At 41.5% G+C, this 12,934-nt stretch overlaps 1 protein-coding gene across 3 annotated transcripts in view; it reads left to right on the top strand.

Annotated features, from left to right (window-relative positions):
- Window positions 1-1,065: 1,065 nt before the first annotated feature.
- Window positions 1,066-12,934, top strand: part of TSPAN4 (tetraspanin 4) — a 367,797-nt gene continuing 355,928 nt past the window's right edge. For 2 of the 3 annotated variants that reach the window (XM_014957436.1, XM_014957439.1), the window contains exon 1: window positions 1,066-1,159. The gene's annotated coding sequence lies outside the window, so the exon portion shown is untranslated. The remainder of the gene's footprint in view (window positions 1,160-12,934) is intronic. The other variant, XM_014957438.1, reaches the window with a different exon arrangement.

The raw sequence follows: 12,934 nt of genomic DNA, 5'->3' as shown, positions 1-12,934 counted from the left end.
GCACAGTTGATCTACAGACCCAAGGTCTTACAAGAGGGTAGATAAACTGCAGTCTTGGCTATCTGTGGTCAGTAAGGATGTCATGGTGCTTTTGTAGGGGTTGGCTTTTAACCCTAAGTAATTTACTGTAGGTGTAATCATAATCTTTCTGCAGTTCCAAACTTAATGCTAGAGATTTATACAGTAGCAAAAATCTTGTGACATAAAACAGCGGTGTAATTCATTATCCACTGTAACGATAAAGCTGCAATGGAAAAGGAAGGGGATGTTTTTTTTGAAAAGGTTTGTCTATAGTACAGACCTCACTGCTGCTTCTGTAGGTAGAACTAAACTGTTGGTTGATTATGCATTTGAATGTTGCATCTGAGTATAGTTACAACCTTACTTTTCCCCATGCAGCATCACTGCACAATTTTACAACTCCTAGCAGAAGATGTTTTTCATTTGTGGTTATTTGCGTAAAATGCTTCCACCATCTGAGCTTCCTTTGTTGGCATTTATCAGTCTCAGAAACTTGAAAGATTAGAAATATTTATCAATTTTACTCTCCCTTGCCATGACTTTCTCCCTGCATAGGAAACATAAACTTGTGCTCTCTTGTGAATGCTTTCTGTGCATTGTTCATGGGAGCAACGAAGCTTGTTTCTTGGGATGCTGGTAGACCATAAATTACAGGGTGCTGTTCTGTAGGCTCTTCTTACCTGGACTCTCCTCTGCATGCTCAGCATGCCTTAGTCTCTTGCCATTGCATGTTTCTTCTCACTTTGTTTAGCCATGGATTCAATGAAAAAAAAAGTCAACTCTTTTAAATATTTCTTAATTCTATATTGGAAATATGCAAGAAGATATTTTCTCCAATAAGTCAATCTTTATTTTGTGACCTGAGTTTCATTTTAGTAACAAACTTCATTGAGGTTGAAGAGTGTGTGGGGTAGTACAGAGGGGCGGGGAAGGGGATTGTGAAGCAGGCAGCTTTAATCCTACATTGACAAGTCTGTTCCTGAAGGGACTCCTGATCACCACCTGCTTGTTTTACTCATGAATCTATTGTTTTGTGTCTTGCAGTGGCATCACTGAAGGGCTGGCTGATATTGCTGTGGGAAATCAAAAGCTACTTCCAACTTCATCTTGTGTGTTATCTGCAAAACCACCAGTCACAGTGAGTTTCATCCTACACACACTCTGTTTTCCCCAATGAGGATTTGTTAACTGTAATCTGTGATGATAATCTTTTTCTCTATTTATACTTCATCAGTTCACTTACTACTACAAAAAGATTTGATTTACCAATCCCAAGATACATACCTTTTGCCCTCAGTGCCAAAAGCTCATATTAGAAGCTCAGCATTGCAAACTCTTCTGGCCACCTGCACACCTTGTTGTGGGAGGACAATGGAAGACTATGCGCATTGAGTGTGTGTTCTGGTTATTCATTCAGTGGCCAAAATGAGAATTGAGAAAATAGTTTGTTTCTGAGAGCAGGTTCAGAAAGAAAAACTTATTTAAATAAAGAGGGAAGAAAATTATTGCTTGGGCAAAGAAGATTAAACTTCCCTACTCATTCAGAGCTCCAGAAGCAAACACAACATACATGCGTGGCATGTGTAGGCAGTGGCAGGTGAAAGAAGAGGGTGTTCCTGAGTCTGTTCCTAGGTATACTCTTTAAATGAGAAGGTGGAATATTCTCAGGAGTGCAAGAGAGCTAGCTAATTCAGTGTTATTTAGATACCAAACAAAAACTCTTGAAAATCCTAATTCCCTCAAACTCTTTTAATTTCTACCTAAGAGAAATACAGGGAAGAAAATGCTTCCGTACTGCTCCTGGCTATCTGTGAACATCCATGTAACTTGCTTGTGATTCTGTTGTCAATAATTCACTTCTGCCAATAACCCAGTAAAACGCACTCCGGTGATATTGATATTTCTCAGTCTTTAAAACAATGGAATAACAATTGCTTGCAAAGCCATCTCTGGCTTTCAGAAAATTATTTACCTGTCTTGTGCTGGTTGGAAGAGCTGAATGTCAGTTGTGTGTCTCCTTTGCGAAATCCACCTGCAAGACTAGAAGGGCAGGAGCAAATCTATGCATGTGTAAGTCTTTGCTTTGAGGAAAACTTGAGGACTCAGTGAACAAAAAAAAAATGGTAAGTGCTTAAGGGAGCGTAGGACACTTTTACAATTAAATGGCATTGAACGTTGACATAGCCTACGTTTTGTATTATGAGGTTGGACATAAGGGATGTTAACTGTGCTCAGATAACTGATTCTCCTAAAAGCTAATGGCAATAGCAGGAGGAAGCAATGCTTTAAAAGGAAAAGGCAGCAAAAATCTCTGTTGAAAGGTTATAGGAAAGAGAATTGGACAAAATCTGTATTTCTAGCCCTTGTCAATATTGCAGATGCATAAATTATATATGACTTGTAAAAATAATAAAGGTTGCTTCTAGTGAGCTGTTTTGTTTTGCCTGGAAGGATAGAGCCAGCTTGTAGCATATGTAGAGAATAATACCTGTCAGAAATTGAATATTGAGTGAAAGTAATTGTTTTAATCAAAAGCAGTTAAAAGGGAGGCTAGGTTGAAGCAAAAAAACAACTGCTCAGCTGGAAGACTGCTTCCAGTGCTGCAGACATGCCTTGAGATGTATATTTTATGTATTAGAAAATAGAAATTAGAAATACTGATCATGATCATAGTTGTACCTTGCATTACCACTGTTCTTCCTGATCAAGATTTCTTAATTCTTTGAATTCCACTTTCTCTGTGACCAAGTACAAAGCACTTGTTGCTGGTGTGATGGGGAACTCAGCATTGTGTGAGAGAGTTAGCTTGGCCCTTCTTTCTTTCTGATTTAGTATTGTGCAGAAGTGATTGTTTTAATCACAAAATTCCTAAAAATCTGTAGGGAGCTTAGTCTCTGTACTCTTCTCTGAGGTCCTCTGGTAAAGCTGCAAATGAGCTTTGCCTCTGCTGAACGTAGCATAATCTTTTCAGAGAGGTTGCCTATGACTTCCCCTACACACCCTCTTCCCCTGTTAATCACTTAGATCCTCAATTCTGCCTGCAGAATGTCAGCTGACAGAGAACTCTGCTCAGGAGAAGCTTCTTGGTGTATGGACAAATATTTGGCTGAATCAACTGGCTGTAGCAAAACCATGCCAGTTTACATCAATTTGCATTTGTGACAAATAATCAGTAGTGATTGTGGATGTCTTTTTAAGAGTAATTGTAAAGGGGTGTCACTGGGAACTGTGACTGTACACACAATCTGAGATACACTGGGCTGAGTGCTGTAAAGGAGCCCTAAACTTTGTTTCTGCGAAGATACAGCCTAGGCTGCTTTTTGAACTTTCTGGCTTTCAGATCAAAAGCAGGATTGCTTCCACACACTTAAGTCTGCTTTCTATTTCTTTTGAGTTAATGTCCATTCCCTTCTCATTCTTTACAGTGCCCTGGGAAAGCTGAATCCCTGTTGAACCCATGGAAGTCACCTACACTTACGTCTGTTAAAACTAGCTGGTAGCAAAGGGTGAGGTTGCAGATGAGTGATGTCAAAGGCCTTTCTTTCTGTGCTATAACATTTGGCTACTGCACCCTTGAGAATGCAGGACTCTGCCGTTGTACCTGCTTGAGCAAGGCTCCCTGGGGAGCAGGTCAGCCCTGGTGTGATGCTGGATGCATAGTAGATGTTGTGCCAGCAGCCCTGCTGATGGAGTTGCTCCTAACCTTGACCCACACCACCCATGGCTTTCTGCTCTGACTTGCTTGTTCTTTTGTTTAGCGACCAGGCTTTGTGAGTAAGGTGCATGAGTGTATGCTGGCTGGTACGCCTATTGAAAGGAGAACTATCTGGTAGCTAACTTCGAGCTCTGCAAGTCTGGTTTCAGCTCCCTGGTCTGCTTGCAAATTCCCTCTGATTCAGTAGCACGACTTAGTCTCTGTGCCAGTTTCCTTCTCTTAAAGAACACTTTCCACCTTGGATGGGAACTGAAGGTAAACATAGAGCCAGCAAATGCTCCAGTATAGTGCATGAGTAATGTAAGTATTAACCAGGGCATCTTTCTCTAATATTTCTGCACAGCACAAATACTATTCCTCAAGTCTTCCTAGCAGTCAAAATGAGCTGATGAGCACTGTGTATAGATGGGAAATGCAGGGTTCTGTATCATGCCACTGATACTGAGGTGAAAGCATGAGATCCTAGCATCCGCTGTCCCACTCTGATCACTGAATGCATCTCACCTCTCTTGAGTGAAAGTGCTTGCTTGGATCTGGGACACCAGAGGTTGCAAACAGCTTGGGTTCATGTTCCTCACCTGGAGTTCCAGTAGCAGGTGCTGCTTTGTTCCTCGTGTGGCTTTGCCTTGTATAGTCACATCTGCTTAACTCAGCTGGTCTGCCTGTTATGTGTTGGCTTTAAGCATTTACTTTAGGGTTGCAGGAAAGTCTTTCACTTTGCTTTCCAAATGTCACTGGGCGAAGTTCTTTTAGGAGCCTGGCAATTTCATGGCTGCACAGCCTACCTCAAAATACTTGCTGTCCCTGGTGTGTCAATGAGTAGGACCTTGATAGGATTGGCTGCTATAAAACATTCCCTCTGAACTCTGAGATGAAAGTGAGGCATTTCCTTTCTCCTTCCAGAGGGCACATCTGCTGTAAGAGGAGGGAGGTGGTTTTCTTCTTTAAAATGTAACTCCTATCAGGTATCATAGCAGTGTCTGTAGGACTCCACGGCAGCGTGCTGTGATCCCTCATGCTATGGGAAACTGGGAGTATGGGAATGAAAGGCAATGCTGCCAAGAGGCTTCCGTCTGCATTGATGGTACACGTGACTTTTATGGCATTACCTGAATCTCATTGGTGATACAGCGGAAAAGGAATATGGTAAAATCAAGTTGAGATTCAAATATTCAGATTGCAAGGATAGTCCCTGGGTTTTGATCTGCTTGCTTGCTAATAGCGTAGCAGAGGGAACAGAATAGATTAAAGAAGTATGTTTGGCTCTGCACTACAAATATATAAGCCAACCTTGCTTTGGCTCCCAGCCCAGGGTGAAAAGGATGGCTGATCACCCTGCTCTTTCAGCGTTGACAGCTATTGCTGTCAGGGACAGATGTGACTTGGTTCTGAGATAGGGATAACAGTGCAAGTGCTTTTTAGTGAGAAGGTAGATTTTAGAAGATAATGCAATTTGTCTGTTCCACAGTAAAGGGGAACAACAGAAATTTTTTGTTTTCTTAGTGCGTTTTTCTTGGTTGTTTTTTTTTTTTTTTTAATACTGGTTTTTAGGATGCAAGGATATTTCTCAAATATTCTAGTACTTAAAAATCTTGGATTATATCTTTGGTTCATCCAGTCTTATAACCTGTTCCTCCTTGTGCCAAATCCAGCTACCTTATATGCAAGGAAGCAGGCAGTTGTGGGATGCCACTGATTCTGCAGAAAGAAGTCAGTGTGTTTGATCCTTATGAAAATGTTTTGAAGAACTGAACAAGAAAGCAGTGTAGGAATTTGGTGGGCAGATTAATTGCATTCCTCTTTTAGTCTGTTTATTCATAGTCTTAACTTTTTTAAGGCTAAAAGGAGGCTATTTTTAGCTTGCTTTTTCCCCCCCTCCATATTAACCCAAACAAACTTACCTCTCAGAGGAGAGGGTGGAGTTGGGAGGAAGGAAGGGTGGAATTGAAACCGCTTCACTGAATCTGTTTCAGGATCTTCCACACATAATTTTGTTTTCACATTACAGTTCTGAGCACACAAAAGTGTCTTTACACTTTCCAAAGAGGAGAAGCTTTGTGTACAGAGGGGGAGAGTGAGGGCCTCTGAGACAATGAAATGGTTATGGAAAGCTTATGACTTTTCCTTCCTGAATACATTTTTTTCTTGTTACTTCTGTTAGGGTTAGTCTGTTATTTCTAAGGAATGATGTGGCTTGGTGATAGTTTTCTCTTACAACTTCCAGCAGTAAATGCTTCATATTGCAAGATGAAGGGAAGGATTCTGGTATAAGCAGGAAGGCCATTTAGATGTTGCTAAGCGACTAACAATAGATGTTCTCCCTGATATCCCCATGTATATCTGGTAAGAGATGGAACTTGACCTAAAGAGATGAGACTAAGGGTAGGAGGTGAACTGTCAGAAGGGTAACTAGGCTGTCCTGAGTTCTAGTATATATGTTTTGATGGTTTTATTCTAAGTTGCTTCTGAAGTAGAGAGTAAGAGCAATTCTAACAGCTTTGTTACTAGATGGATGTGACTTTGACTTTAAGTTTCTTCTGATTAATGACTTTGGTGTGCTGCAGAAAGGGTTGCTGAATCCAGGGCCCGTGTATCTAGTCTGTAGAAAGAAGGATACATACTTTGAGATTGATTGACAACCCAGCAGCCAGTGTTGCCTGGCCACTGCAGAGCACTGCTGCTTTTTCTGTATCTCTGAATGTCTTGGGCTTTAATGTTGGTTCTTCAGTACCTGTTAGTTTCCCCTCCCTCTGATGATAAGAGCTGAAGGATCTTTAGAATACAACATCTGTGAAGTCCACCTCTGGTGGCGAAGGAGTGTAGAACTGCTCATGCTGTCGTGTCTGACTCCACAGGCTACTCAAGGTTGGATCCTAAATTATCTCTTCTTGCCATGTGTTGCTCCTGCTGTGTGTTCTCCTGAGCTGTTGGAGAACTGATGAAAAACAGAGGTTATGTTTGTGTCTAAAGAAAATGAAAAGTTTTCTGTTTTAGAAATAAACAGCAAAAAGAAACCCAAGTAAATCCTTCTCTTCCAGCAATAACTGGTTACCAAATTATTGAACTCTGTGTATGAACTTGGAGCTGTAGAGAACAACTTGACTTTCCAAGCCTCAGTCCAAGGGAAGACTCCCCGCTGCTGAGGGATCAACATGGGGCAGCCCTTTCTGTGGACTCTCAGCCTCCCTTTTAACTGCTTTCTTCTCCTCTTCTGCTTCTCCTGCTGGGAGCTGCTGATCAGAGCTGCTCCAGGTCCCAACTGCTCCATGCTCAGATTTTTCTGACCTCCATCCTGGAAGCATTCATGGTTGGTTTATCTCATTTTTGCACCAAGGTACTCTTACGGTTTAAATGGCTCTTGTCATTTCTTGCCGCTCCCCCTGCTCAAATGTATTTTCAGGCAGTGATCCTGTCCCTTGTCAAGCTGTGTTTTGCTAGCTTGAACAATCCAAGCTTTCCTGAGATTAAGCCTCTTATTTTTACCAGCACTTTTGTGCACCTGTTCTTGATTCATCTTTGAATTTTGGTGTGACCAGAACTGCTCACAATAAGAGTGTTTGGGAAAGAGCTTCTTTCATTAACACTAACTTCAGCACCTACCCATTAACTGTGGCTTAAGCTAGGTCATATATTTGAGGAGGATCCTCTGGTCTTACTTTGAAGACATCAAGTAATGGTGTCTTTTTCTGCATTCTCGTAATGGTTGATGTTTAAATAGGTACCTTAACTTGAACAGGCTACTTTTAGCCACTGCATCTTGAAATACCTTTCATTGATAGTTTACAAAGGCTTTTATTATCAGAAATCTGATTTTTCTTGGAAGTACTCCTGTACTTGAAGACTATGTAAAGCAATTAGTAAATCACAAGAGTTTGAATTTCAGAAACTGGGTACTCCACCTCGCAGAAAAGATCTCTTTTAAGGTATCTTTGAGTACCCTGAAATGGCTCACTGTCAGCTTCCGTGGCTGGATGACACTGGGCACTGCACCAGCAAGAGAATATGCAAAGAATGAAAATAAAGTCCATTATTTATGACCCTCTCTCTGAGCTTCCCTGGCTTGTGTGAGAAGAGTGGAACTACTTGGAAATACTTTGCCTCCCCCTGGATTTCTGGGTTCTTTGAAGGTTGTCTTGATCTTTGTGAATAATCTTTGGCTTACGCGTTTGATTTCATGCCAGCAAACTAAATCTTTCTATAATGCGTGTTCCTTCAGGCTTTGTATATCATGAAGATTTGAGGGATTTCTCCCACTGTTTGGTGTAGTGCCGCTTTCCTTCTACTGGCACTGAAGAATAGCAGGATGTGGTTGTGAGCAAGGCACATCCTGCCGCTCACTGAGTCAGGGTTTGTTACCTGGCTGTGCTGCAGACGCTCTGTCTGTCCGTGAGTGAACTGCACAATCGCTCCCTGCATGTCCTTAAACTGGCAGCAATGACAATTTGCCTGACCCAGCTGAGCTCTTGTGCTTTTCTAAACCCTTCTGGTGACATACTCTCTCTGACTGCTTAGCCATTAGGCTTACATTAGGTAGCACAGGGCTGCTAGTGAAGATCAGCTCATGGTCCCCCAACCCCACCTGAAATGATGATCTGGCTGAGTTTAACACTCTCGCTGTTGGGAGTGTGCATGATAGGATGCTAGTCAGGATGGCTGTCGTTTTATTTTTTGTTCCTTGTGCTCTTGCAGTCTCTGGGTTTTGTTCCACGCTGTCTCTTGTAGTATACTCTAACCCAGTGGTTTCTAAGCTTTTTGGAGCAATGGACTGTTGCCAAACACAAAGTTTCTGGTAGACTGAGCTCCTTGTTTGTCATACATCACTGTTCTTGTATTCAGGATGCCCTTAATTTTGGCTATTGGAGAGACTACAAACATTTATCATGGCCCTGTGGAGCTGCTCCTGAGGAGACATTGTGTTACTCTTAGCATATACTTAGCATCCTTCCAGTACCTTATGGGGACCTACAGGAAAGATGGGGAAGGACTATTTATCAGGGAGTGTAGCGATAGGATGAGGGGTAACAGTTTTAAACTGAAAGCAGGTAGATTTAGATTAGATATCAGAAAGAAATTTGTTACTGTGAGGGTGGTGAGGCACTGGAACAGGTTGCCCAGAGAAGCTGTGGCTGCCCCATCCCTGGAGGTGTTCAAGACCAGGCTGGATGGGGCTTTGAGTAACCTGGTCTAATGGGAGGTGTCCCTTGCCATGGCAGGGGGATTGGAACTCGATGATCTTTAAGGTCCCTTCCAACCCAAACCATTCTATGATAAGGACTGTTTTTATTTTGCTTCTCAGTGCCTTACACTAAAGCCATCATTAAGGTGTAATGATGCAAATACATTTGTCCTAACATCAGTTGAATACATACCTCATTCCTCTTTAAAAAAGGCAAAACCCGAACCAATAGGTATAAGCTGCCTTCTATGTTTTAACTGAAATCCTACCATGAGAAAATTAATTGTTCTTTCCTTCCTCTTCTCTTGGAGTTTTAGTCCAGAGCTAAATGACTTTGGCAAAATACTTTCAGGCATTTGACTTCCATGATCATAGTTTTATTTGTAATAATTAATAAATCCTTTCACAATGTCAAGTTTTTGCCTTTATAAAATGCCTATGTGCCCCTTTTGCTAGATTACACTGTCAGTATATGTATATAATTTATTATATATGTATGTTAAGAAAGCATGTATCTCTAAATGTGTTCATCTTCTCTAAGATGGCAGCCATCCTTGTGCTCTGGGCATCCTTTACATCATTTAAAGTAAATCATAAACTCATCAATTAAAATAACTCACCATACATCCCATTGTCCCTGAATAATTTTTCACATACACAGTTATAGTGTCTTCTACCTTCTCTTTTCAAGTTTTTTTGGGGAAGAAAATACTTCTTCAAAAATAGTCTTCAAAAAGTATTTTCCTGCTCTGTCACATGTAGTATTAGTTCATTGTGCAGTTCTCTTCTAGTACTTGCTATAGGCCTTTAAAAGTGCAGTTAGATAATTTACATAAATTTAGAAAGGGAATGATGAAGATCTCTGTACAAGTCTATTTTTTTTTTTTTATCCTCTGTGGAAGCTAGGAAAAATTCAGAAGAGTACTCTGGAAAATAATTAGCATTTGAAATAGAGGTTAAGATTGGACAGTTTCTCATGTTTGCTGGAGGAGATGTTTCTGGAGCCCTCTTGCCTTTCATTGGTAGGAGTAATCTCTGAGTTTTAATAAATGACTGCTTCCGAGTCCTGAAGCAGTTTCCCCATAGCTATTTGTCCTTGCCAAGAGAATGTCAGTTCCTTGTGTACTTTGAATTGAGATGCTAGCCCAGCCCTCTGTGTTTAATCTCAAATGTGGGCAAGCAAACAGCCTCTGCTTTGGATTTTGGTCTGAATAAGGCTGATTTTATTTGTTTGTACCACAACAGTGTTCACGAGCCCCAACTGGTAACTCATGCAATGTAAGCACTGTACAACTGCAGGACAAGAAAATGGTCCCTAATCAGAGAAGTTTCAGCCCACGTGGAATAAATGACCACTGCATTAGTGAATGCTCCTGTCTGAATAGAGACTCACCCTAGCTGTGCCCAGCCCTTCCAGGTAGAGGGAACACACAGTTTATACTACAAGCTGGTGAGAGCTGTTCTTCTTGCATACACAGTACACTTGGTTGGTCAGTAGTAGTTGTCTAATGTTTTCCAGATGTGAACAAGCCCACAGGATACTTCTCCTCCTGAGTAGTATGTGGAGGAAGATGGTGATCATTAGTGGCCTGCTGGCATCCTGGTGAAGGCGACCCAGTCCTGCCTGTGCTTTTCCCAGAGAACCCCTTGCAAGTGAACAGGGAGAGGAGCTGTGGGCTGTGTGGAGTGCTCTCACAACCTGCTCCAGCCACCTGTGTTATGGGACAAAACAGCACTTGGCAGGAGGGGAGTAAAGGAACAGCTTAGAGTTCCCCTTCTATCAGGGACCAGTCAGGTAGGACTATATGAGCTCTTCTGCCAGACCATGGATTTGGACACTTGCAGTCTACATCATTAAGTTCTATTTTAGGACTCATTAGCCTTGTTCACCAATAAAAAAAAATACAGTGTTTTAACAGAAATCTGGGGCTTATCATCTTCCCCTTTGCTCCTGGAAGCTGCATTAAACCCCAAGATTAGGAGCTGAGGGACAGCTCTGTTGACATGAATCTAAGTGAGAATTATTTTGTAAAAACAAAACTGTCAGTCTTGCGAATTTTTCTCTGATGGCTCAGTTCATGCCCTTGAGCATCACTGAAGTCCTCTTTGTATCTCTGCAGGCTCAGGAATACAGTGTTGCTCCCACTTGCATTTAAAAGGCTATCTCTGCAACTATAAGGGCTGCATCTTGATTCATTTTAATTGGTAACCTAGATTGTATAGAAGCTTGGGACTTATATTTGCAATCTCCAGAGCAAGATTTTCAGTCATTATAGTGAGAAGAAAGCAGATTCATTTTTGCAAATCCGGTGTCTACATTTGAATCTCAAGTGAGGTGCTGCAATCATTTTGATGTTCGGTGAAATGAGTCCACCATTAGCTTCAGATGCCTACTAACTAGCTGTCTGCATATGGACTCTCCTTTCAGTCAGGAAAGAGAAATAGATGTTTTAGGACACAGTTCATCTGACCCTGTTTTAGACAAATGCTTTAGAAACAGATGCCTTGCCCTGCAGGTGCCAGTTTCTCTCCATCCACTGTGGTGGCAGTCTGGGTAACTAGCGCAGACATTGATGTCAACATTTGCTCAAATGAATCCCGTATGAAAGATTTCCAGTTTTGAATTTAACTGATTAGGCATTTTCGTAAAGCATACTCCTCAACCAGCCAACGTGTCCTGGTACCCAGGGAGCTGGTTGTGTGCTGTAACTTTTTCTACTTTAATTCTCGAGCTCTTTATCTAGAGAATGAAAATTATTCCATCATGACAGGCACACTGGCCTTTAGAAAGCTCCTTTTATCTACACAAATACTTTCTGCGGTATTTTTCCACTAGTGTTGGCCTTTTTCTTATCCATCTTAGAGCTAGATTAACTTCAGAAAGGCAGAAATGCCTTGTATGGAACTCTGAGGCACATTTATTTCTTTGACCAGTAAATCAGTATTATGCTTTCCTGGGGACTGGAAAAGAGGGTATTATTATGGAGTTATACTTCTAAGTCCACTTTCCTGAATGCTGAATTTCCAAGGAAAAGATATAAATCTCCTTTGTGAAGGAGAAGAAGCTATATGAAACAGACTTGAGGGGCCTTATTCTCTTTGTGTTTATGCTTGCTTTTGCCTCTCTTTTCTACCTTCCTCCCTTTCCTCAGGTGCTACGGTATATTACTTAATCTCCTTTGAGGTAAGTATAGCTTCTAAGTCGCTGTATGGAACATTGGTATTCAGAAGAGCTTTTTCCTATGTCAGAGCCAATATTTTGTTTCTTTGTAACACTAACCTTCTTGGAACTCTTCAGCTAATATTTTTCTTTTCTTCTGTCTTTTATTGACTGTGGTACATTGAGTATTGCTTCCCTCCCCAGTAATTTTTTGGTTTTTATTCATGACTAATACATCCATTTTATGAAGCCATGAAACCTATTTACAAAAGAAAGCGGAGCTGGTTGCAGGGGCTTGATGGAAGTGACAATAGGAAGCACACACTCTTGAGTCATGTTTACTGTATAGATGAGATCTAGCATGCAGCAAAGAGGCACAAACTCTTTAGCTCTCCAGGATCCTTCTGGCTATGTTCAGATGTTCTCTTCTGCAGTTCGTCTGGTAAGGGTTGTGCTGAGGCTAGCTGGAAAGGGTTTAGTTCAGAGGATGATGAACTGTGGTCCTGTTATCCACGCTGGTGCTAGAAGAGTGGAAATCCCAGCTGCTCTGTGGCTTCTGTGTCTCTTTCCCCACCGTTCTTTGTCTGCTTGCACTGCAAATTATTTCAGGAAGAAATTTTATTCCTGCAATGCCAGTACAAAAGACAGCGCATGGATTCTGCGCCCCCTCCTTTTTTTTTTTTACCCTTCCCTCTATGTTCTATGGTCATTTTAGGAGACACTGTTGGAGTTCCAGTAACTGAATCTAATTTCATGTTACTTTTCTCCTTTTCCCTTCTCTGGAGATCTTCAAGACCCGTCTGGATGCAGTCCTGAGTAATATGCTATCCTGAGTAATCCTGCTTTGGCAGGGGAGTTGAAT

The sequence above is a fragment of the Calidris pugnax genome, unplaced genomic scaffold (genome assembly GCF_001431845.1).
Source record: "Calidris pugnax isolate Ruff unplaced genomic scaffold, ASM143184v1 scaffold211, whole genome shotgun sequence".
NCBI lineage: Eukaryota > Metazoa > Chordata > Aves > Charadriiformes > Scolopacidae > Calidris > Calidris pugnax.
The sequence above is the reverse complement of the archived record's forward strand: the minus strand, read 5'-3'. Positions and strand labels throughout refer to the sequence as shown.